Genomic DNA, 27036 nt, shown 5'->3' with positions numbered 1-27036 from the left:
TGTTTCTGACCAGCTCCTTACAAAGAAGGAAAAGGTGATGAAAGAGATGTGAGCTTAACACTAGTGATCTGTAATTGAAGTGGTCTGTTCCCACTCCCCTGTATCTCTTCCCCCCGCCCACTCCCATGACAGGTTTTTATTCCTTTTCCTTCTTCATAGTCCCAATTCATGTTCCAACTTCAAATTTTGGAATATGTTTCCTGAATATGTTTCCTTGTGACTAATCCTTCAAGAAGCCTATCTTGCCCTTTTCCTTTTCCCAGTCCCAACTCATTTCCCTGTTGAGTTTAATGTAGTTTTATGTCAAATCTGTGAATGTGTACATGTGTTTGTGTGTGTGCATGTGTGTGTGTGTGTGTGTGTGTGTGTGTGTGTGTGTGAGAGAGAGAGAGAGAGAGAGAGAAAGAGATTCATTTTTATCTGGGTGAGTGAGGTTTATTTGATTGCTATTTCATTTACCCATGCTTCTGTGTTTGTATAGTCTCCATCTTGTGCCACTGTTATGTGAGCTAAATTCTCTCACTTCTTTTTTTGCCCTGGTAAATTTATTTCTTGTTCTTCTTTTAAGACCATCCAAACAGAACAATATCACTCCACTACCTCTGTTTGTTTTATTTGACTCTCACTGAGCCTTGAAAATATGAATGTTCTAAAAGGACACTTGTTTAATCTCCCTCCTTTAGAATATGAGCACCTTATTATTGTTTGTCATGTTCTAGATGTTCAATTGTATTTATCTGTCTACTTTTCTCTTGACTCCTTGGTTGTATTTGAAAAATTTTATTCAGCTCTGATATTTTTACTGGGATTGCTTGAAAGTCCTCTGCTCTTTTTAAAAGTCCATTCTTTAGGATTATGCTTCATTTTGGAGGGTATATTATTCTTAGTTATAAATGTTTATCTTTTTTTAAATTTTGGAATATCATCTTCTAGCATTTTTAAAAGTAATGTTATCTGCCAACCTTTGTATGATCTTGACTACATTTTCTTAATAATTGAATTTTTTTCTTGCTGTTTAAAATATTATTTCCTTAACCTGGAAGTTCTGGATTTTGTCTAATATTCCTGCGTGTTTTCATTTTGGAGGGTTTTTAAGGAGGTGATTAAGGGTCTCTCTATTTTCATCTCACCTCCCATGTTTCTAATAGATTTATATAATTTTTATTTATAAATTATTGAAATATGATATATAGGCTTTTTGGGCAGTGGAAGAGCTCAGGATTTCCAGGTACTTCATTATCCTTATATTATTTCTCTTTGACTCCTGGTGAGTTATTTTTGATTGTTTATACTTTATACTTTATCTTTTATTTTTTCAGCCTTTTGATTTTTTTTCAATATTTCTTTTTTGTCTAATGGAATCCTTACTTTGTGTTTGTCCATTTTAATTTTTAGCAAGTTTAATTCTTAGATAAGGTTTACCACCTTCTCTCCTTGGCTTTTAATTTCTTTTTCATTCTTTTGTTTCTAGCTTTCATTTCATTTAACATTATATTTTATATCCCTTGCTTCATTTTTGCCCCAGATTTAAAAAAAAATAAGCAAGTGAACCCTTGTTTCTTATAGATGCGATGGATGAGCCCTGATTTCTTTAGGAATTTTTATTTTTGACTCAGTCTCCTAGCAACTCAACTTAGGTCTTGTCCATGGCCCATACTTGGTCTCCTCCTTGAATAGATCTGTACTCAAAGTTAACTTTATCCCTTGCTATGACCCAGACAGGCCTCAACCAATTTTAATTGAATACCTGTGTTGGCAACCAAAAATGGGCTCCTTAGCACTTAGTCAACAAGTGGCCTTGACTAGTTTGGCTTTTTCCCCTGAACTGAATGCTGTTTGTATGTTGGACTGGAGTAAGCTTGTCGGCCCCTTCACCTTGCTTCCCTTGCTTAAGCTGATGGAAAGAACCTGTGCTTTCCCGGTCAACCCCTTCACCTTGCTTAAGCAGATTGAAAGAACCTGTGCTTTCCCCGGCATACCTTACACCCCCGCAGAAGCTGGATGGTTAAAAGCAGCTCCCGTTGGAGCCAGAGGCTGCTACAGCCGCAGCCGCAGCCGCAGCTGAAGCAGGAGCTGCCAGTAGCAGAGCTGACCTATGGGAGGAAGCTGAACAAAGACTTCAGGCCAGTGGGTAATCTTATTACCATAGAGGGGGAAGCATGATTTTGCTTTACGCAATCATGCTTCTCTGTAGCCTCCTGGTTACTCTTTCAAGGCGTACTTATTGGGCCTGGAAGCTTTTGATCAATATATCAAAATGGGGTTGCTGGTTCATGGGTTGGTTACTGTGGAGCCTAAATATATGTTTTGATTCTTCTGCCTTCTACTTTGAGAGTTTCTTATATCCGGCGGTTCCGAACCTTTCAGACATGTTTATGATCCTCTTTGAGATTATAAACTCTGCCCTCCTAATACAATACCTCAGTTGCTTCATGTCATGAGGCTGTTATGAAGATCAAATAAGATACTATACACACACATTTCAAACCTTAACATACAAATTTAATTTCTCTTATTGTTGCTAAAATTTATCTTAAAGCTGGCTGTAGTTCAGATAGAAATATTCCTTAGAAAAACCACTACCCTATTATCATTATTTTATTCTTATTGTTCAGTAAACTACTGAATATACATAAAGTAATTGATTTTTGTAACAAAATTAAAATGTTAGAATGCACGCTTATCTTCTGTGTGCTCACTGAAAACATCTTAGGGAAAACTTCATTAGTAGACAAGTTGATGGAGATAAGATACACTTTTTCCAATGCGATTTTGATTTTTCTCCACTAGGTCTTTATATTTCAAGAGATTTTTACTTTATGTAATGTGGCAAAGTTTATTCTTCAATTTTTGTGAGACAATATTATGTCTGGGTAATTGTGGACAAGAGTAATAATGTTCTAATACGAGTATACTTTTTTTGGGGAGGGGGGTAATTCTTAAGAATATTTTTGGAGTTTGTATTTGTAATATTGAGACTTGTTATCTCTTTTATAAAGAATGAAAACTTCTGGTATGTAATTCTAATTCCTCAATCATGTCATTTTAGGTATTTATTAGTTATTATTTTTTAGCCTTCAGTAATATTTTGTGTAATTTCTACTATTTTCTTGCAAGAATCTGCATCTTTTTCTAAATCTGGGCTCCCTGATGATGAACTACTTCTGATTTTCTGTAGCAAAAACCTGATCTTATACTACTAATGTGAACCCCTCCATTCCTATCAAAAAAGCTACTTGACTCAGTCATTTGTTTGACACTTCTTTGCCAATATATCATTGGTTGAATTCATATGAATGTCACCCATGGGGGTTTTTTGGTTCTCTTCTTGCGTTTTAGTTTTTCATATGCTCCATCTGGTGGCCCACTCCGGTTTGCGTCTATAGCTCTCCTAGGTCTCAATGACACAGAATAAGATGTCTCCATGTTGGGTGCTCCCTGTTGTCCCTCCTACCTCTCAATTTCCAGCTTTCTCTTGTGCGTTGTCTTGTTTCATTAAATTGTAAGATCTTAAAGGCAGGAATTGCCTTTATTTTTCTTATTTGTAATCTTAAAACTCAGACTAGTGCCTGGCACATAGTAGGTTATTAATAAACCTTTATTGAATTGAAATTGAATTGGTAAACCAGTAGTAGTTATGCTTAATATATATTACATGCATACTCATATATAAGTACATATAATAATATAGACTACATATAGCTATTATCAATTCTGTGAAATGATGTCATTTGTTCAGAAAGTATTTTTATATTTTAACATATTTATTATGCAATCTGAACATTGACATCTCAGTCCTTTTTTTTTTTCCCTTTTGGTGAAAAGTACTAATTTTTTTATAACTTCCTTGAGATGGTGGGTCCTGTATTTTGTTAATATGATACATAATTTTGTTTAGATACTTTCTACAGCAGTTGTTAGCCATTTTACTATTCCCAAAGTGAACATTATGACTGTATTGCAAAGATATTAATTATTCTAAAATTGTTTTTATCCTAGTTAGTTTAATTGATTACTCGACCCTGTGCTAATAATCACAAATTCCAAGAGACATTTTCTTATATTGGTCTTCAGTACTAAATGGATTCTTCAAAGCTAAATTAAATGAAAGAGATTCAAACATTGGTTCATCAGTTTTTAAAGGTAAAATTCAATTTCCAAAGAATGATCTATCTCGACAATTTTGAGTGGTGTGTGAAGATTCTGATTTAGTATTTGTGTAACAGGTTCTTAGCAATCATCTGCAACTGTTCAGTGTGACTTGCAGAAGGATGATGTTCTCATTTATACAAACAAAGAGCCCAAATTGTCAGAAAGCCAAAGTATTTGCTTTCTTGGCTGTGGCACACATGTTCTATAAAAGACACAACTGCTTCTAAGTGAGTCTGATCTGGCATCACTAATATACTCCTATCTCTGGTGAAAATTAAGCAGGAGTCCCTGATTTTCAAGATCTTTTAAAGGGACATTCAAGTTTAAAAACTAATTGGAAAAACCAAATCTTTAAAGTTCTTACATAGGGCTTTGGGGAGGGAGGTTGAAAACAATGATGGAAGCTCAGGCATATGGCCACCATTTTGTCAGGTGTGCAATCCTTTCAGGTCTCATGCATTTGACAAATCCAAGGAAATTGTCAGTAGGTGTCACCTCCTGACTTAGGTCAATACTACTTCATTTTTCAACAATGGTCCTATAATCATGGATTTTAACTCTTTCCCGTTTAACAACTTGGGAAAGAGAACAAAAGATCAACATTGGCTTCTTGAGCAAAGTTTAGAGAACATTCTAAGTATTACTATTAAGAATGCAAAGAAGAATTTGTTCAGGCTTTCCCAATGTTGAGCAAACTAAAATATAAAGGGCAAATTTTCCTCTTGGTAATTTTTTTAATGGACAGTAGTATTTATGCTAAAATTCTAGTATGATGTAGTTGATTTAAAAGTGCCCTCAGAGTCAAGAAGGCTCTTGCCTAATTGAAGGAGCAGAGACACAGTTACCAGAGACAGTCAGACATGGATAACAAAAGGCAGTCACCCAAGTGAGGAAGAAAGTTTAAGAAATGGGATATCTGGAAGCATAGAAGAGAGCTTCATAGGAACTCAAGAAAGAACTAGCCCTGGTAACCAAATACCGAAATTCTGGGTGGGGGAGAGGGCTGTCTTTTTTTAAATGGAAACCCCCTACTTTGTTCAGGAATCTAGTAGCAAGGACACTAGTAGCTAGGGTATGGTGGATCATAAAAGACCTTCTATGGAAAGTGGTACTTGAAAGTCTTGTGAAGTAAAGTAAGTTTTCTGGTATGTGATACAGTAGATAGAGTATAAGACCTGGAATCAGGAAGATCTGAGTTCAAATCCAGCCTCAGACACTTACTAGCTGTGTGACCATGGGCAAGTCACTTAACCCCCATTTGCCTCAATTCCTTATCTGTAAACTGGGGACACATTGGAGAAGGAAACGGCAAACCACTCCAATAGCTTTGCCAAGAAAACCTCATGGACCAGTGCATGGGATCACGTAGAGTCTAACAGGACTCAGCAAGAAGAACAAGATATCTGAGAGCTGAGAATATACATGAATTAGATAGATAGATAGATATAGACATCGTTTGTGTGTCTATATATGTATATAAATGTGTGTAGATAGAGTTTTTAAGGTTTGCAAAGCATTTCACTATTGGTATTTTGTATGATCTTCCCAACAACCCTGCGAGGTAGATGCTCTAATTATCCCCATTTTGCACAGGAGGAAACTGGCTGAGAGATGTTTAATCACTTGCCCAGAGTCATGTAGCTAACAAGAATATGAGACAGGTTTTGAACTCAGGTCTTCCTGCACTCTATCCATTCTGCCACCCAGTGGCTTGGTTAATATCAATAAATGAATTTGGAAATATAGAACATCTTGAAGTCATTTAGAACTTCAAGCTTCAATTATGTCTGTGAGAATATGAAGTTACAGTGGTTTACCTAAGCTTCTGCCAGTGGGGAGTTCAAGCTCTGGAAGGACCTTCTGAGCTAGGAAGTCTTTATGTAGATGACAGATGATGAATTCTGAAGGCCAGTCTAGATAGGATGAGAGGAGCTGGTCACCAGGAAGTTAGACAATAAACCAGTGATGGACATTTTGCTTTACTCATGAATACCATATACTAAGTAATGAGAATGAGTCCCCATGCAAATAAAATTACAGCTCTTTTGATATTTTGAAGTGAGACTGGTGAAAATTCTGTCTTCCCCCATAATTTGAAATCGTGGGGTTTCTATAAAACCATGAACCCACTTTCTATACTCAGAAGCCACATTTAGTCCACATTTGGGATTAGAGAAGTAAAAAGGAGGGATATTAATAAGACTTGAATGTGGACTGCTGGCCTCTACATCATCATTTTCATGAACTTTTATCATGTTAAAATATTATATGTTAATTCTCAACATCCTGTTCCCTGCATCTGGTTCATTAAGTCCTACCTTTGGAGTTGGAAGAGCTTTTAGAAGTCATCTCCCTCAATACACTCATTTTATACATGAGGAAATTGAAGCCAAGTGATTTTAACTGACATTCCCAAGGTCACATGGGTCGGGGCTGTCCAAAATATGGCCCGTGGGCCTCATACAGCTCCCAGTGCAATTTTATATGGCCTGCGTGTGGGTTTTAATTTTCCCAAGTAAAAAAATAAAATAATAATTTGCATGGAATACGTATTAGATTTTTTTAATGCCATCATTAACAAATAATCTCGTTGATGTTAATTTTCTTTGATGTTTTTAAGCAGTATTATGGATGGAACATATCTCACGGAATTTTCAATCGATCTGTGGTATGCATTCTGTCTGTACGATGCAGACTAGTCAGTATGCACCTACCTTTGTACTGTTGTGTTGTCGCTTTGTTGTTTTGTTTGCTTTCATGCTTTGCACCTTTGCCTGTCATATTGATGATGCACATTCCCCTACTTTCTGTTAATGTACTGTATTTTTTATTCTGTGTGCGGCCCTCGAATAATTATTTTATTTTAATGCAGCCCTAAGATAACTTAAGGTTGGACAGCCCTGACACAGGTGATAAGTTGTAGAGCCAGATTTAAAGTGAATTTCTTTAATGCTAGAACCAATGTTCATTCCGTTATACCATGTTGCCTGGGATTTTAGTAAGCAGAGATGTTATCAATCCTGCCATAGGTTTCTCTTGATTCAGTATGTTAAATCTAAAGTAGAATTTATCCCTACTCTCCACATTTGGCCATTGGCCCTTGCCTCTACTATCTTCTCAATTTCGAGAGGACTTTTTGGGAAGCATGGCTTTACTTGATATGTGTTAACATGGCGTATTTATAGACTTTAAGCTCCTGAAAGCAGGGACACTTTCATCTTTGTCTTTTGATTTTTAAAGCCCAGTAGTGTCTGACACTTAGTATGGACTTAATAAATATTTTGTTATTGATTGATAATGACCAATAAGACTTAGGTAATACTTTATGGTTTGCAAAGATACACACATACATGCACATATACAAATATATATGTATTTATATATGTATGTATTATCTCACTTGATCTTCTAAATAATACTTTGAGGTAGAATCAAGATAGCAGAATGAGAGTCAACATTTTTGCCCAGTGTACCCCATACACCTCCTTTACAGCAAGCTAGAAACTGCCCTATACCCAATTCTGATCAGGAAAGCCAAGAGAAGCTTACAGTGAGTCATTTTTCTAGCCTAGAACACTTAGAAAGATAGACAGAGAGGTCTCTAGATACTGGGGCAGAGCTTGGCCAAGAGAACAGCAAAGTGCAGCAGGGGGGCTTTAGCAACAGCAGGGAGCATTCTAGCACCCAAGGGTGGTAAGGAGGCTGAGACTGAACACCAGTTCTGGAAGCACCAAGGTAGAAAGAGGTTCCAGGGAGCTCCTCACCCATGCTGAGAACAGGAATGGGTGCCAGTTGGTAACTTTTTTGCCCATTATCCACTTCTGGGTGGAGAGTAGTGGTCACAGTCTTGAGTAAAAGAGGCCCTTACTGTATACAAAGCAAAGAACAAGTTCCAGAAATATACATATGTGGTTTTGAGACTAAAAGCAGAGTGGTGGGGGTGGGTGAAGGGGAGGAACTCAGTTCTGATCTTTAGCTCTGATCATAAACCAGCAGTGGAATAACCAGTGCAGGAAACTAACCACAAAGGGGAGCCATCAGTTTAATTGCTATGAACCTGCAGAACCTCCTAGCAGGCTAACAGTGACTAGGTCTAGCAGCAGTCTACAGAAACTCAACCACATATGATCTATTATATCCAAATCTGGGTCAGGAATGTGCAGTGCTTTTACCAGGAGGTCAATGAACAAAACTCTCTTCACATCATACCACTTTAGAAGCACCACCCCCCCCCCCCAAAAAAAAAAACTTGTAGGCTCCCAGAATGAGCTGTGAAAATAGCAGAAGGACATTAAAAAAAGACATTCAGGCCAGACATCAAAGTGAGCCAAACCCAATGCTAACATAAAGTCCAAAGTTAATAAGAAAGCTTAAAAAAATCAGCAAATAAAAAAAGAACCAGATCATAAAGAGCTACTATGGTAATAGGAAAGTTTGAGACACAAACATAGAAGAAGACAATGATTTGAAAACATCTATAAGCAAAGCCTCAAAGAAAAATACTGTTTGCACAGAGGCCTAACAAGAATTCTTGGGACAATTAAAGAAAAAAAATGTTAAAAGAGTGAAAAAGTGGTTTTAAAGACCAAATTAAGAATAAAAAATAGGAAAAGGAATGAGAAGTGTGCAAGAAAGTTATGAAAATAAAATTAACAGCACTATAGAAGTTATAAAATTACTAAAGAAAATTACTACTCCAAAATTAGAATTGGACAAATAGTAAAAGGGGTAAAAAATGTAACTGAAGAAGGTTAGTCCTTAAAAACTAGAACTGGTCAAATAGAAGCTAATGAGTCATCAAAACATAATAACTCAAAACAATAATAATAACTCAAAAGACTGAAAAAAATTTTAAAAAAATGTGAACTACCTCATAGGAAAAAAAGAACTGACCTGGGAAATGAATCAAGGAGAAATAATTTAAGAATCATTGTACTACTGTAAATGATGAACCAAAAAAAAGAGCCTATACATCTATATTTCAAAAAAAATGCTTAAAGGAAAACTGCTTACATATCTTAGAAATAGATGGCAAAGTAGAAATCTAAAGAATTAACCAGCCACCTCTCAAAAGAAACCCCAAAATGAAAACTCCCAAGAATATTGCAGGTCAAGAAAAAAATGCTGCATGTATCCAGAAATAAAGAATTAAAATAATGAGGAGCCAAAAACAGGATCACACAAAATTTAGAAGCCATCAGTCTATGGAAGAAGAGAGCTTGTAATGTGATGTTCCAGAAGGGCAAGAATCTAGGATTAGAGACAAGAATAATCTATTCAGCAAAGTAAGTATAATCCTACAATGAGGGAAATGTATACTTAATGAAATAAAAAGACTTTCAAGCATACCTGATAAAAATAATCTTATATAAAATAAACAAGAAAGAAGATAAGAAAATGAATGGAATTTTAGGACAGTTAGACATAATAGACTTCTGGAGAATATTGAATGAAAATACAAAGGAGTATACCTATTTCTGAGCTGTAAAAATTGACCATGTATTAGGTCATAAAAAACTCACAAACAAATCCAGAAGAGCAGAAAAATTAAATGCATTTTTTTCTTGACCATAATGCAATAAAATTTACATTCAATAAAAAACCTTCAAGCTATAGATTAAAAATTAATTACAAACTAAATAGCCTAATCCTTTAAAAAAATGAATAGATCAAAGAACAGTTTATAAAAACAATCAACAATTTTGTTAAAGATAATGACAGCAACAGGATAGCATATGAAAATTTGTGGGCTATAGCAAAAGCAGTAATTAGGGGAAATTTTATATCTCTAAATGTTTCCATCAGTAAAAGAAAGAGCCAATCAATGAATTAGGCATACTACTAAAAAAAAAAACAGAAAAAGAACAAGACCCATCCAATTAAACCTCAGAAGAAATTCTAGACGTCAAAGGAGTGATTAACAAAATTAAAAGTAAAAAAAAAAGCCACTTGAATATTAAATAAAAGGAGGAACTCTTTTTAAACAATAAAACAGAGACGTTGACTAATTTGGTGTGCGTATATATATATATATATATATATATATATATATTATATATATATATGCATATGTATGTATGTATGTATATAAAATCAAATTACTAGTGTCAAAAATGAAAAAAGGTGAATTCACAAGCAATAAAGAGGAAATAAAAGCTATTATTAGAAGCTATTTTATCCAGCTATTTTCCAACAGAGCTGACAGTCTAAATAAAATGGATGAATATTTACAAAAATACAATTTGCCCAGATTAACAGAATAGAAAATGGAATACTTCAATATCACTGTCTTTGAAAAGGAATTGAACAAGCCATGAATAAGCTTCCTAAGGGGGCAGGGAACAAAAACAAAAACAAAATAAGCACCAGATGGATTTTCATGTGAATTCTACCAAACATTTAAAGGACAATGAATTCCAATGCTTCATGAATTGTTTGAAAAAAATCAAAAAGTCCCACAAAATTCCTTCTATGACACAGATATAGTCTTGATAATTAAACCCAAGAGAGTCAAAACAGAGAAGAATAAGTGTAGATCAATTTCCCTAAGGAATATCGAAGCAAAAATTTTAGATAAAATTCTAGCAAGGCAATTACAGAAATATATCATAAAAATCTAATACTACAAGAAGCCTGTCCAATAAGATCATGGGTGAGGCAACAATGTTCATTATGTTGTACTAGAAATGCTAGCTAGAGCAATAAGACAAGAAAAAGAAATAGAAGTTAGCACTGGCCAAAGAGGAAACAAAACCATTACTTTTTGCAAATAATATGACAATTCTAGAAAACCCTTGAGAGTCAACTAAAAATAAACTAATTAAAATAATTAACAACTTAAGCAAAGCTGCAGGATATAAATAAGCCCACACAAATTATCATATCTTTATATTATTAACAAAATCTAGCAGAAAGTGATAGAAAGAGAAATTCCATTTAAAATAACCACAGATGATATAAAATATTTAGGATTCTATCTGCCAAGACAGACAAGAATTACATGAAAAAAACTCTTCAGCCAAATAAATACACATCTAGAGTATTAAAGAAACATTAATTGTTTTATAGGTAGGCTGTTAATGTAATAAAAATGACAATACTACCCAAATTAATTTACTTCTTCAGTGTAATGCCAATCAGACTACCAAAAATTACTTTATAGAGCAAAATAGTCTTATTGAGGTAAGTACTGGTTTTTATCAGCACTTTACATACAAGGAAACTGAAGTGTAGATATGCTAAATGATTTGTCCAGGGTCACACAGCTAGTAACTGAGGCAGAATTGGAAGTTAGTTCTTTTAACCCCAAATCCAATGTTCCATCAACTATGTCCCTCTTGTGTGTGTGTGTGTGTGTGTGTGTGTGTGTTTGTGTGTGTGTGTGTGTGTGTTTGTGTGTGTAAAGGCCATTGTGTATAACTACATTTTGGGGTAGGTAGGGGTTGCAATGGATAGAGTTCCAGGCCTGGGGTAGGGAAGACTCCTCTTTATGAGTTCATATCTGGCATTAGACACTATCTGTGTGACCCTAGGTAAGTCACTTAAACCTGTTTGCCTCAGTTTCCTCATCTGTAAAATGAGCTGGAGAGGGAATAGAAATCTACTCCAGTTTCTCTGGCAGGAAAACCCTAAATGAGGTCATGAAGAGTTGGATACAACTGATCAACAACAACAACAAACAACAAGAACGCTTCTGTCAAATTACGATTCTCGCAACGGGAAATGATTCTCAGTTGTGCTTATAGTAATTTAGTCCCAATATATGCATTTATAGTTTTGTATTATATATAATATATTTATATATAATTTTAAGATATTTGTATGTATATATATATATCTTTCCTTCTTAAATTGTAAATTTTTTATTTATATATACCTTTCCTTCCTAAATTGTACAGAGATTATATTTTCCTATATTTAATTTTATATCCCTCGATTGATTCCATAGAACAGAATACTTGTATTGAATTAATGAATACAAATTAATCCTTTGCCCATTTTCAAAACATTAAATATTACAAACACATATAATCAAGAAATTAGTAATTTTAGAGCCAGTTATTGTTAACACTTTGGGCTTTGGATATCCTCAAATGTTATTTTTTAAAAAGCAAATAAAGCACAAATGAACGATTAGCCTTGGAAGAAAGTTATCATTTTGCCTGTCCCAACAAGTGGTTATGATGTGCTAAATAACCTTAAGTTAGGAATCATAAATTAAGTAAACATATCATTAAATTGTCTGCAGAAGAATTAACAGAAGCACAAAATACTAATTTGCTGATTGTTGATGCTGATTAGCTTGATTATAAATATAGGCAGAGTATCTATTGTGATGCAAGCATTCTTAAAATACTACCTGTCACACAAAGAGTAAAGGAAACAATTCAGCGATATTTGGGAATGAGATGACTCTCATAGTAGCTGAATGAGTATATTCTAGAGGAATGAAAAACATTTGGGTCCTTGTTGGGGGTAGAGAATTAAAGGTAATATGCCTGCCAATAGCTTCTATTCTTTTTAAAAGTAGCAAAAATCACACTCAATGTTACTGTATTTTATTTGAATTTCATTTCTGTACTTCATCCTTGATATGTTTTCTGAATTTACAGAATTTACCTACCTGGAAGGTAAGTCCTATTATTACCTCTTTTTTTATAGATGTAGAAACTCAGGCAGACAGAGGTTAAGTGTCTTGCCCAGAATCATATAGCTGGTAAGTATCTGTGGCCAGATTGGAATTCACATCTTTCAAATTTAGAGTTCTGTATCAGCTCACTGCCCATAGTTCCCTTTTCTATTGAAAAATGGTTTGGCATTTATAATTATTAATTTAATAAACTATCCTTTAATAATTATTTCTGAGGCCTTTTGTATTAAAAATTCTTTAATTTCATTACTTGTCTATAAGTAATCATGCCTTTTAAAGTATAATAAAGATCCCAAATCATTATTTATTCTATGCTTAAGAATATTTTACACAAACTGGAAGTTGCCTGGCTATGTATTTATTATTGTATAGCTATTTGCTTTTTAGCTCTGGTGATTCTCAGGTCAAGATCTTAGTAAGGATCTCTCACCTATGAGATTATTTAAATCCTTCCTGAGTGTATTTATATGTTCAGCTTCTGTGACCACTTGATAATAAATTCATGAGTTTATTATGTATGTTAGTGGACATCCTTCAAGATTCAAGAGGTACTTCCAGTTTTAGTATTTCAAGATTTGGTAAAAGGCTGGAGTAAAATGTATATTATGCTTCAGCTGAAGTAAAAAAAAAGCAGAGGTAGCAATTCTGATCTCAGACAAAGCAAAAGAAAAAAAAACAGACCTAATTAAAAGAGATAAGGAAGGAAAGTGCATCCTGCTAAAAGGTGCCATAGACAATTAAGTAATATAATTGCTAAACATATGTGGGACAAGTGGTATAACATCCAGATTCTTAGAGGTGAAGTTAAAGGAGTTACAGGAAGAAATAGATAACAAAAACTATAATATTGGGGGACCTCAACCCCGCCCCCAGAACTGAATGAGTCTAACCACAAAATAAACAAAAAAGAAGTTAAGGAGATGAATAGAATTTTAGAAAAGTTAGATATGGTTGAACTCCAGAGAAAATTGAATGGTGATAGAAGGGAATATACCTTTTTTTGGCTGTATATGGCACTTACACAAAAATTGACCACATATTAGGGAATAAAAACCTCACAACCCATTGCAGAAAGGCAGAAATATTAAATGCATCCTTTACAACCCATGATGCAATAAAAATTATATGTAGTAAAGGGCCATGGAAAGACTAAAAATTAATTGGAAACTAAGTAATCTAATCCTAAAGAATGAGTGGGTTAAACAACAAATCATAGAAACTATCAATAACATCATCCACGAGAATGACAATAATGACATAACATACCAAAACTTATTGGATGCAGCAAAGGTAGTTCTTAGGAGAAGTTTAATATCTCTAAATGCTTACATGAATAAAATAGAGAAAGAAGTGATCAATGAATTGGGCATGCAACTAAAAAAGCTAGAAAAGGAACAAAGTAAAAATCCTCAACTAAATACCAAAATAGAAATTCTGAAAACCAAAGGAGAGGTTAAGAAAATTGAGAATAAGAAAACTATTGAAAAAATAAATAAAACTAGCAGCTGATTTTATGGAAAAAAAAACAAAATAAAATAGATAAACCTTTGGTTAATTTGATTTAAAAAAAGAAAGAAGAAAACCAAATTACCAGAGTCAAAAATGAAAAGAGTGAATTCACCACCAATGAAGAGGAAATCAAAACAATAATTAGGAGCTACTTTGCCCAACTGAATGCCAATGAATTTCACAACCTTAGTGAAATGGATGAATATTTACAAAAATATAAATTGCCCAGATTAATGGAAGGGGAAATAAAATACTTAAATAACCCTATTTCAGAAAAAGAAATTGAAAAAGCCATCAATGAACTCCCTAAGATAAAACCTTCAGGGCCAGATGGATTTACAAATGAATTCTATCAAACATTTAAAGGAAAATTTAATTCCAATAGTATATAAACTATTTGGGAAAATAGGAGGAGAAGGAGTCCTATCAAATTCTTTTTATGATACAAATATGGTGCTGATACCCAAACTGAGAAGGGCCAAAACAGAAAGAAAATTATAGGCCAATTTCCCTAATGAATATAAATGCAAATTTTTTAAATAAAATATTAACAAAGAGATTACAGCAACTTATCCTGAGGATAATACACTATGACCAGGTAGGATTTATTCCAGGAGTTCAAGGCTGGTTCAATATTAGGAAACTTATCAGCATAATTGATCATATCAACAGAAAAACTAAAAGAAATCATATGGTTATCTCAATAGATGCAGAAAAAGCTTCTGATAAAATACTCCAATACCTATTAAAAACACTAGTGAGCATAGGAATAAGTGGAGTCTTCCTTAAAGTGATATGGAATATCTATCTAATAATGTCAGCAAACATCATATGTAATGGGAATAAGCTAGAAGCATTTCCAATAAGATTGGGGGTGAAACAAGGATGGCCATTATCACCACTGTTATTATTCAATATTGTACTAGAAATGTTAACTTTGGCAATAAGAGAAGAAAAAGAAATTGAAGGAATAAGAATGGGCAAAGAAGAAATAAAGTTTTCACTCTTTGCAGATGCTATGATGATATACTTAGAGAATCCTAGAGAATCAAGTAAAAATTACTTGAATAATAAATTTAGCAAAGTTGCAGAATATAAGATAAACAAGCATAAGTCATTGGTATTCCTGTATATTACTAACAAAGCCCAACAGCAAGAGACAGAAAGAGAAATTCCCTTTAAAGTTACTGTACACATTATAAAATATTTGGGAGTCTACCTGTCAAAACCAAATAAAGTTAGATCTAAATAATTGGAAAAATATTAGTTGGTCATAGGGAGGCTGAGTGAATATAATAAAAATGACAATTCTACCTAAATTAAATTATTTATTCAGTGCCATACCAATCAAATTACCAAAAACTATTTTATAGAGCTAGAAATAACAATAACAAAATTCATCTGGAAAAACAAAAGGTCCAGAATATCAAGGAAATTAATGAAAAGAAATGAAAAGAAAGGTATCCTAGTTGTACCAGATATTAATTTGTATTATAAAGCATCAATAATCAAAACAACTTCATACTGGCTAAGAAACTGAGTGATGGATCAGTGGACTAGGTTTGGTACACAAGATATAATAGTCAATAACTATAGTAATCTACTATTTGATAAATCCAAAGACTCCAGTTTCTGTATACAGTAACAGCCATGTGCAACAACTGACTTGACTTTGCTCTTCTTAGCAATGCAAGGATCTAAGATAATTCCAAAAGACTCATGATAAAAAATATGCCATCAACATCCAGAGAAAGAACTTTGGAGTCTGAATGCAGATGGCAGCATACTATTTGCTCTCCTTTTGTTGTTTTGTTTTGTTTCTTCTTTCTCATGGTTACTCCCATTAGTTCTAATTCTTTACATCATGACTAATGTGAAAATATGTTTAATATGAATATATAAGTAGAGCCATATGTAAAATATTATGGTTCTCTATCTTATACTAAAAACAAGAATAAAGCAAAGCAAACAAATAGAAAACAAAACTAAACGAAAAAAGCAATAACAACAACAACAAACACCTTTTTTAGTTATTTTTTGCAGCATACACACTCCATTTGCTGGGCAGGTAGCATCCCCAGAGAATAGCTTCTACCTCTTTGTTCAGATTTCTATGGGTAACACAAGGAAGTTAAGAGTGGCTTTCTTATGATGTAGTTCACCATCTCCTGTCCATGTTCTTCCCCTTCAGTAATCAATGGAATTAGTCAGGCTTAATTAGCTTTTGTTAGGGGCAGTTACTAAGGTGGTGTAGCAAGAGCGTTTGGTACAAATCATTCCTGCTCCCCCACTCAAAATCTTACATATTCTCTTACAAGTACATACAGAATCCATGGGAAAGTGGGCTCAGGGTTAGAACATTTGGCAAAGGAGGTAATTCCCAGCTCCTGGGCATCTTTTTATTGGAGTCCTCAAGGTATTCCTCTTGGGTGTGGCTTAACTTTTCTGCCTGTCTTTTCAAAATCCCCTCCAAGCTGTTTTTCTTTGTCGTCTAGTTTATCGTTGCCTTCCTACTGCTGGCCCAAAGAAGCTGAAAAAAAGTCCAAATTCCTGACCTTCAGATGTTCACACTGTTATCCCAATCTAGGAAATTCTCTGCCTTATAGAACGTGTTTCCTTCAAATTCATTTCAAGTACCATCTTTTACACAAAGTCTTTCCTCATATACACAGTTGTTAAAGAATCTTCCTCTCAAAATTACCTCATATTTATTTTGTATATATTTTGTTTATAATTGCTTGTGTACAATTTCTTTTCATAAAATGTAAGCTCTTTAAGGGCAGAAATTGTTTCTTTCTTTTTTTCTTTTTGGTCTTTGTATCCCCATTGTCTGGCACATAGTAGGTACTTAATAAATATTTGGCAATTCATTGGTCATTTGAAGGAACAAGGGTTATTAGCAAATTATTAGCAAATGAGATTGGGGGGCATGATAGGCACCTTCAAATACGTAAAGGGCCACCAAATGGAAAATGGACCAGATCCATCTGATTTCTGGCTCCACATTGTAGAATTAGAGAGAAATTGGTGGAAGTTTCAAGAAGGCAAATTTAAGTTTCATGGAAGGAAAAGCTATTCTCTAGGGGAATATATTCTTAAAGGCAGCTGTTATCTTGTTACTGGTGGCCTTAAGCAGAAGCTACATGGCTATTCATTGAGTGTGTTATGGAGGAACATTCCTTGGCATTGCCCTTCTTTAGGATTGTGACATAGACTGATCTTTTCCAACCCAGTGGACACTGTTGAGTTTTCCAAATTTGCTGGCATAATGAGTGCAGCACTTTAACAACTCCAACTCTTAGTATTTTAAATAGTTCAGCTAGAATTCCATCATCTTCAGTACACTAACCTTATTGTTAGTGATGGTGCCTAATGCCCATTTGACTTCATTCTTTAGAACGTCTGGCTCTAGATCAGGAACCACATTATCCTGGTTATTGATAATGTTAAGATCTTTCTTATATAGTTCTGCTGTATATTCTTTTTTCTTCTGTATATTCTTGCCATGTCTTCTTAATCTTTTCTGCTTCTGTTAAGTCTCTACCATTTTTGTTTTTTATCAGGCCTGTTTTTGCATGAAATGTTCCCTTGATATTTCCAATTTTTTTTCTTTTTTTCTTTTTCTTTTTTTTATTTCTAATTTTCTTGAAGTGATCTCTTGTCTTTCCCTTTCTATTGTTGTCTTTTATTTCTTTGTATTGCTCTTTTAAGAAAACCTTCTTATCTTTCCTTGCTATTCTCTGAAATTCTGCACTCAGTTTGTTTTTATATCTTTCTCTTTTTCTTTTATGTTTCACTTGCCTTATTTCCTCAACTATTTTTAAAGCCTCATCAGACAGTCATTTTGCTTTCTTACTCTTCTTTTTCTTGGGAATGTTTTTTTTTCTTTTGCTGTCTCCTATATAATATTGAGAAGCTCTATTCATAGTTCTTCAAGTACTCTATCTAATAGATCTAATCCTTTATATAATTTATTGCCTCCATTTCATATTCATATTTAGGTCATGCCCATATGGTCTGATGGTTTTCCTTATTTTCTTCAATTTAAGTCTGAATTTTGTAATAAGAAACTCATGATCTGAGCCATAGTCAGCTCTAGGTCTTGTCTTAACTGTATGGAACTTCTTCAAAGTACATAATCAGTCTGATTTCTGTATGGACCACGTGGTGATATCCATGTGTAGAGTCACCTTTTGGGTTGTTGAGAAAGAACGTTTGTTATTACCAGTGAGTTACCTTGTCAAAACTCTATGTCTCTGACTCGCTTCATTTTGTACTCCAAGGCCAAACTTGCCTGCTATTCCAACTAACTTTTGATTTCCTGCTTTAGCATTCCATTCCCATATGATGAATGAGACATCGTTTTTGCTGTTATTTCTAGATGTTGTAAGTCTTCATAGAACTGAGAAACTTTTACATGGACTTGTATTACTGTGATATTGAATGGTTGGTTTTGGATTTAAACAAATATCATTTTGTCACTTTTGAGATTATACCCCAGTACTGCTTTTCTCACCCTTTTATTGACTATGAGGGTGACTTCATTTCTTTTAAGTAATTCTTGCCCACAGTAGTAAAGGTAGTGATCACCTGAATAGTATTCACCCATTTCCATCCATTAAAGTTCACTGACACCCAAGATACTGATGTTTAATATTTCCATCTCCTGTTTGATCGCATCCAGCTTACCTTGGTTCATAGATCTTACATTCAAGGTTCCTGTGCGGTACTGATTTTTACAGCATCAGACTTTCCTTTTGTCGCCAGATGTATCTGCTACTGAGCTTCATTTTGGTTGTGGCCCAGCTGCTTCATTAGTACTAGAGCTACAGGTAATTGTCCTCCATTCTTCCCCAGTAGCATATTGAACATTTTTGGACCTGAGGGGCTCATCTTCTGATGCTATCTCTTTTATCATTTTAGTACTGTCCATAGGGTTTTCTTGCTAAGGATACTGGAGTGGTTTGCCATTTCCTTCTCCAGCAGATCATCTTTTGTCAGAACTCTCCATAATGACCTGTCCATCTTGGGTTACCCTGCATGATTTCATTGAGCCTTCCACCACAACAAAACAGTGATTGGGAATGGAGAGGGAGGAATAAATAAAATACCATTTGTTCTAATGAAACAATAAGTTCATAGGCTTTTATATACATTCATTAAAAGATGTACTTTATTGGAAAAATTCATTACTTTCATAAAGTATCAGCTGTTACCTAAACACTCAACAATCATTTATGAAGGGCTATAACTTTATTACTTTTAGAAACATGAGTTACAAATTCTTACCATAATAGATCGACTGATAATCTAAAGGACCAATTAAAGGAATAGCAAGAAGTGTTATCAAACTCAAAGAATTACTCAAATTTAAGCAAGTAAGGAATTATCCCTCTCCAAGGGACATAGAGGATTTGAATAGTTCCATCATGCTTAATGGTAACTGATACTGTCTAAAAGTTGGCTTTTGCCTCCCTTTCCCAACCACCAATGAGCAGAGCACTTGCAAAGAATGCTATTTTTTAAATTTCAAATATATGTATGCATATGTATTTATTTCATATGTGCAAATGCATATCTGTTCAAGAAGTAGTTTAGTCATGTAGTAAGGACAATTCATAACAGTTGGACAGCTTGTGTATGACCGTCATCCATGCAACCTCAAGAGAGCTAGAAGAAGGCCTCCAGTATACTGGGTGAATCTGCGAAGGAGTTCCACACAAGAAGGTGTGGATAAGAGGGGCACAAGATGGTTGAGTTGCAATCTGCCTCACTGGAGGGAATATCTACATTAATGAAATTGCAGGTTCATTGATAGATGAATGCAAACACTGTATTCTCCCTTTTGTTGGCCAGGTATCTTATTTTGTTTTCATGTATCATCACTTTAAAGAAATCATAGCCAAAGGGCCTCGAAAATTGTAAATGTTCTAGGCCTCTTAGCTCTGCTGAGAGCCCCTGTTCATCTGAAAGCTGTAGCATTTTCAGTACAGAAGACTCCCTCTCCTGGACTTACCTGAGGTTTCTTCAGAAAGTGATTGAAAACACACACACACACACACACATACACACACACACTCTAAAGTATTTTTAGCTTAGTCACAGTGAAAAGACAAAACAACTAACTGATTCTGGGGATGCCATGCTGATTGCCACCATTTGGTTATGCTCCAGTTTAGATCACCAATTAGGGATCAACGTACTTTGCATTCTGATATACAGTGGAAAGGTGTTTTTCAAGACACACACACACACACACACACACACACACACACACACACACACTGCAGACAAATGCAACTACTTATATTCCCTTTACAGATTGAGGGGAAAAAATGAAGATAAAGATATTTGCCTGAGGTGATACCATAAGTCAGGGTTAGAGATTGATAGAAGTAGAAGGTAAATTCTGAGAAAATTTTCTTCCAAGGGGGGAAACAAATAAACCAATTGTCAGTTAGTCAACATTAATTTGTTAAGTGCTTACTCATGTCTGGCACTGTTCTTTAACCTAGGCATGCAAAGAAGCATAAAAACAGTCCTTGCCCTCAAGGAACTTATTATCCAATGAGGGAAGAACCATATCAATAAATAGGAATAAATAAGATATGGAGTAAATGGAAAGCAGTCTGAGAGGGGAAGGTGCTGGAAGGATCAGGAAAGACCTCTTGAAGAATGTGGAATTTGAGGAGTCTCAAAAGAGGCCAGGGAAATTAGAATAAAGAGTTTAAAATAAACAGGCCAGTGTTTACTTATTTTCACATTTAAATAGGTCAGTTATCTGTAAATCTATGTTTTTCGATGGTAACCATTGTCATCCTTTTGCTTAAACAGTAAAGAAGAGTTAGTCTAAACCTTTTACCATCTGTCTTCCCTACTGAAATCTCAGTATGGTGGGGACATGCCTATTATTTGTAATACAATGTTCCCCACATTATATCTCATGATTTGGTTTATAGCTCCAAGGTAATGTGTTCCTGTATTCTTGTGTGTTTGTTTAATAACTGTGCAGTTATGAAATAGATAAGTGATTAATGCACTGATTTAATTAGAAATCCCCATAATCAGCTCCCTTCCTGTCAAACTGTAGATCTGAATAGTTTTCACACATTGGTTATATTGGTCACGAAGACTTTAATACATATGTTGGCAAGTCACTGTGGTAGACACATTGGGGGGTGTCAGCTTTTAATTGTAACTGTCTTGCAGAGTGGTGTTGTTTTAATATCCTGTATAGATTTTTATGTAATACACTTACTTGCAGGCAGCCCGAAGCAAGAATCAATTCTGTGAAGGATTCTTCTTTTGTTAAAAGCCAATCTTGTTTTAATGATGCATGAAGAAATATTCGAGCATTGACATTTTTCTGTCAGGTTTCTTTTGAAAAATCAATTAAGATAATACTGCTTTGACCTAGTTATCTAGTTAATGCTTATTAGGAATGTAATATGATTTACTGTCAGCATAATAATTTTTGTATCTTATCCCATTAGCTTGTGCATATTTCAAAGTGTATTACACAATGGTCACTTCTTAAAATGTAATGTAGCAGAATACATTAATTAGCTTGACTAGGATCATTAGACAGAAACCATCTCATTGGTTCCTTGTATCAAATTTGTATACAATCTCTATCAAGACATTGCATTATTTACATGACTAAAAAACAGTTTCTCAACCAGATGATGGATATGTAAACTTTTTTTGTTCGATGCCAAAGTCTCATGTGTTTGACAAAGAACAGGAATTTCTGCCCAGTGATGATTGGCTTGGGACTAGTCCTTATGGGGTGAAGCACAAACCAGATTTATGTTCAGTTCTTCCAGGTCCTAGCCTTTGCCACCACACATTCACAAGAGCCTTTGGGTCTTTGAAATGTGCACATTAGGAGGAGGGAAAGGATTCCTAAGAAACAAGTATATATACAACTTTAAAAATATTTTAAAACCAATGATTATGCTTCTGTTACCTTTATATCTGCAATTTTAGAAGGCAGAGCAGGAAAGCACTTAGCTCCTGTAGCATTAGTGAGAAACTATTGATTTCTACCCATTTTTGTGGTCAGCTTTAACTAAGAACACAACTCTCTTAACCTTGTTAAAAAGAACAGAAATTAAATCTTCCCACCATTTTGCTGACACTAGTATGCCTTTTAGAAGAACATTAGAGTTAATCTTCCACTTGGTTAAAAATTCCTGAGGCAGTTTGAATGATTGGCATGAAATGGATACAGGTAGTGAAGGGCAGAGGAAGACTATTGTACTGATGTGAGTAGATTGGAGATGGACAGTATGACCTCAGCATATCACAGTGATACAGAGAAAATTAAAAATGAGCTTTTTTTACTCAGTATGAAGCCAGTCAACAGGTTTATTTTTAGAGCCAGCACTCTATTTATAGAGGATATATTTATTGAGCTGTATAAGCTGCTTCTTCTTCTTCTTCTTCTTCGTCTTCTTGGTCTGCTTCTTCGTCTTCGTCTTCTTCTTCTTCTTCTTCGTTCATCTGTCTAGTGTTCAAGTTTCTTGGACCGGTATCAAAAGTTCTGCTCTTCAATCTGTCCATCAGGCACCAAAAGCTACATGCTTTATGCTGGTTTAATATGAGTTTATATTCAATAATAATAATAATAATAAAATACTATTCTAAAAGATTTATCTGTATTATTACCAAATTTTGTCTTTTGAACCCCTGGAAAAGTAGTCATTTCCCATCATTTTTTTTCTCATTTAAAGTATCTGCAGACTGCCAAATTTTTAAAGATCTATTTAATGCACATTCACGAGAATTTACCAACAGCTTTCTAGTCACCCAGGCTTGTAAATTCAGTGCCATTCTCAGTTCTTCACTTGCTCTCACTTCACATATCTGACCTGTTATCAATTCTTGTTGTTCTAACCTACACGACATGTCTCTCCGATATATCTCCGTTTTTTCTATTTATGCAGTAACTACCTAGTAAGGGCCATCATTACTTGTTGCCTGGACTTTTCTAAGAGCCTTATAATTTCTCTCTGATTGGAGTCTCTCCAATCCATCCTCTACTTAGCTGCCAAATTTAAAGCGGTTTTCCTAAAATCTAAGGGTGAGTGAATATGTCACTCTCCCTATTCCAATTCCACTTGCTCCCTATTACTGCTAGAATCAAATGTAAAATCCTTTATTTGGCATTTAAAGCCCTTCTTAACCTGACTCCTTCCTATCTTTCCAGTCTTCTTATAATTACTCTCTTCATGCACTCTATGATTCAGCTGCACTGGTCTCATCTGTGACACTCCCATTTCCTGCCTGCATTTGTCTGGGCTATCATCCCCTGTGCCTGGAATTCTCTCCCTCCTCTTTACTTCCATAACTCTCTTCAAGGCTCTGCTTAAATCCCACTTTTTGCTGGAGACTTGAGGTTATCTTTCATTTACACTGAATTTATCACATTTGTGCATAGCTATTTGCAGGTTGTTCATCCCTCCCATATTCTCCCCCACCACCCTGTTAGAATGTGAATTCTTTGAGGGTAGAGACCATGCTTTGGCCTTTCTTTGTCTCCCCAGCATTTAACACAATTTTTGGCACAGAGTAGTACTTCATAAATGCTTATTGTCTGATTGACTGAACTTGTTTATTTCCTTTATCTCATTAAACATGTTTATAGATTTAGAGCTAGAGAGACTGTTGAGAGCATTGAGTCCATCTGCCTCATTTTAAAGTTGATGAGACAGAGGCATAAAGAGGTTAAATGTTTTGCCCATGGCCACACAGGTGAGGAAGCAGTGGAACTTAAATCCCAACCCAGATTTTTTGACCTCCAAAACCAGAGGGAACAGCCTAAGACTTTACAGAAAGGGTGGGTGGGTGGGGAGTATCAATCTACCAAATGATGCTATTGCTTTAAAAAAAACCTTCATAACATGCCTACATTTTCCAAGTTCCTTACCCTTTCATTACATTTATCTTTTCATGAGTTCTATGGTAGCTTGGCTTACATTGCTATCTTGACTTGATGTGATTGTCATACATCATTTGAAATTCACCAGTAAAACATTTGCACTTAACAAAAGTGACCATGTTTTACAGACCAACATGATGAATTTATGTTGGTAGCTTACTGGAGTCGTCCATCCCCATCTCAGTAACATTTTAATTAATTAAGAGAGAAAAATCAATGATCACAGATCTTCTACCTGCAGGATCTTTTCCATTTTCTGCCTGCTTGTTGGAAACAAGAGTTTTCTCTTCACTCAACATCTCTTTTTTTTCTTTTTCTTCTTCCATATTTCACTGGAGGCATTCGGGGTCCAAAAGGTTTCAAATTGTTCATAATGCATAGTGTATTTGAAACCTGTAGTGTCTTGATTTGAATAAAGGAAGGAGTGATTTGACTAATGTGATGGCATCTCAAAATGCTAAATGAGAATGAAACTGAAAGACACAGCCTAGCAGTTCTTAGGGGGCAAATGGGATATGCATAAAGAGAAGTGGGAGAAAGCAGGAATGAAGTGGAATATAGACTTTGTAAGCATATCGGTGTTTATAAAGTCAAAGAAATAAGGGGAAAATAACATCCAGATTCTACCACTTTTTTCCCCTTATTTGCATATTGGCTCTGATATTAGCATTCAGCTTTGGGCATGTCACTTTCAAGCTTCCAATTAATTGAATTGACAGTATTATTTTATTATTTCTTTGAGTAAGCCACATTTGTGGGCTGGGGTTTTAATTATATGAAATAGAAATCATAAATCGAAATTGGAAACCTTAAATTATTGTTTAATGATCATTGATCAAACAACTAATCAGGATAAAGAAAATTAGGACAGGAGACAGCAACATCACAATTTGAATTTTCCATGATTAGTCTTCTGCCTAACTAGGCACTTTTCTTGGGTATCTGAACTGTTTTGCCTTTTAACTGTGCTTGCAGTTGCTATGGTGATGGCATAATTTTGTAATGGTCTAAAAATGACACTGGCATAGATACTGACAGATAGGAATTAATTCACTAACAAGTAATTATGTAGCGAAATGTTGACTGCCATGCAGAAGGTGCACAGTGACACATTTACTGTTTTTCAGGGATGGCAGTAACATTAGCGTTGGTCATTAGTGGTAGACATCTCAGTACAGTGTTGGATACAGACTTATATGCAGACCTATTTAGTTACCTGTGTGACAGCCTTGTTCAGGACACCAGAAACAGCTGTCCTAGCCTGTATGAGCCAAAATAATTAGGCCTGTCATCTTCTCGCTCTGATTTCCCCTTCAACCTGCTCCACAAAATGCAAATATTTTGCTTTCATTGTCACATTCACCTTGACATGGATATTGCTTTGGCGCATAACTGGATGAGATGACTCAGAATTTGCATTGTTCATTCTAATAAATTTGCTTCCCCTCTACCGCATGGCAGGACCCATCAGATAAAGTCTCCCAGAGTGTCATCAATCACCATTGCTGACAGACGGCTTTTGCCTTCATTTGTTACATACGAGAACATGCTTAATTATTTGTCCTGTAATTAGTTGGGAAAATGTCAGGAAATGTCAACTCTCTGTTCACTCTGGAAGGGCTCGGCTTGAAAGCCACAATGACTGAAGTGTCATTAGTGCTGCCTAACAAGACAAGCATCAGCTGGGGAAAAGTGAAAGCTTCTAAAAAAGTAATCATGGCGAGTTCAGGAAAACGGAAAATCCGCACCAATAATAAGATGTGAGTCCTATTAGCAAACAGTTGTATTTTTCATCTGTTACTGCTCACAATAAAAATGAATAAGGGAGAGAAAACTGAAGAGATGAGCATTTGGGATGGATAAAATTTCTGTCACATATTCATTGCCATCTCTTAAGTCAATCACACTTAATATATTACCATAGGTAATATGTAATATTTAATTTTCAGATTTGCAGTCCTTTTTATCATGCATCCCACACAGTCTAAATTTCAATGGCTACGGCAAAGTAAATATTATTTTTGCATTAATCCCATCGGATGTGGTGAATTGAATGTGCAAAACTAAAGACTGTATTGATGTTTTTAGAACTTTTCCCTAATAAGAACAAATTTTCATTAGTCTTCATTTGGCAAGACAATAACAACAACAAAAAAATGACCAGAAACAACCTTGGTAAGGATGAAAAATGTCCAGGCAGCCTTTTATACATGGAATAACTTAGCTAGATAGATTTCTTGTCCATACACGGAATACTAAAAGGAGCTCGTTGTTACTTTTAGCGATAAAATATAAGATCTTTACCAGGTTTCATTGCTAAATCAGAGAAAACCAGATACATCATCGGGAAGCAAAAATAGCTTCATCGCACAATCCATAGGTTCATCTTAAAGTGCTGATAATTTGTGTCACCTCGATGGTCCTAATAATCCACACGTGCACATAGAGAGCACCTATTATGAGTGCAGTAGGATGATTTTATTTTTACGTGTCTGACGATGCATAGGGTCTGGCTTTCAATTTCAAAGGCATCACCCACTTCCTATATTATTGTCAAATAGCATATTCATGTGGGAATCTTTCTTTACTTAATTACCTGCATTATTTCATGTCTCATTGAGATTAAGCAAATTATTGTTAGGTCTCTTTAGAAAGGATAATTAAGATAGCATTCTGCTGTTTTACAATTTAGTAGTTGTCACAGGTATGGCTAAGCTAATTACCAAATGGTTAAAAATTTATTCTAGGAGGGATATTACAAGTACTCCATGTGGGCGAATTG

Source organism: Trichosurus vulpecula, chromosome 1 (genome assembly GCF_011100635.1).
Source record: "Trichosurus vulpecula isolate mTriVul1 chromosome 1, mTriVul1.pri, whole genome shotgun sequence".
NCBI classification, from domain to species: Eukaryota; Metazoa; Chordata; class Mammalia; order Diprotodontia; family Phalangeridae; genus Trichosurus; species Trichosurus vulpecula.
The sequence above is the reverse complement of the archived record's forward strand: the minus strand, read 5'-3'. Positions refer to the sequence as shown.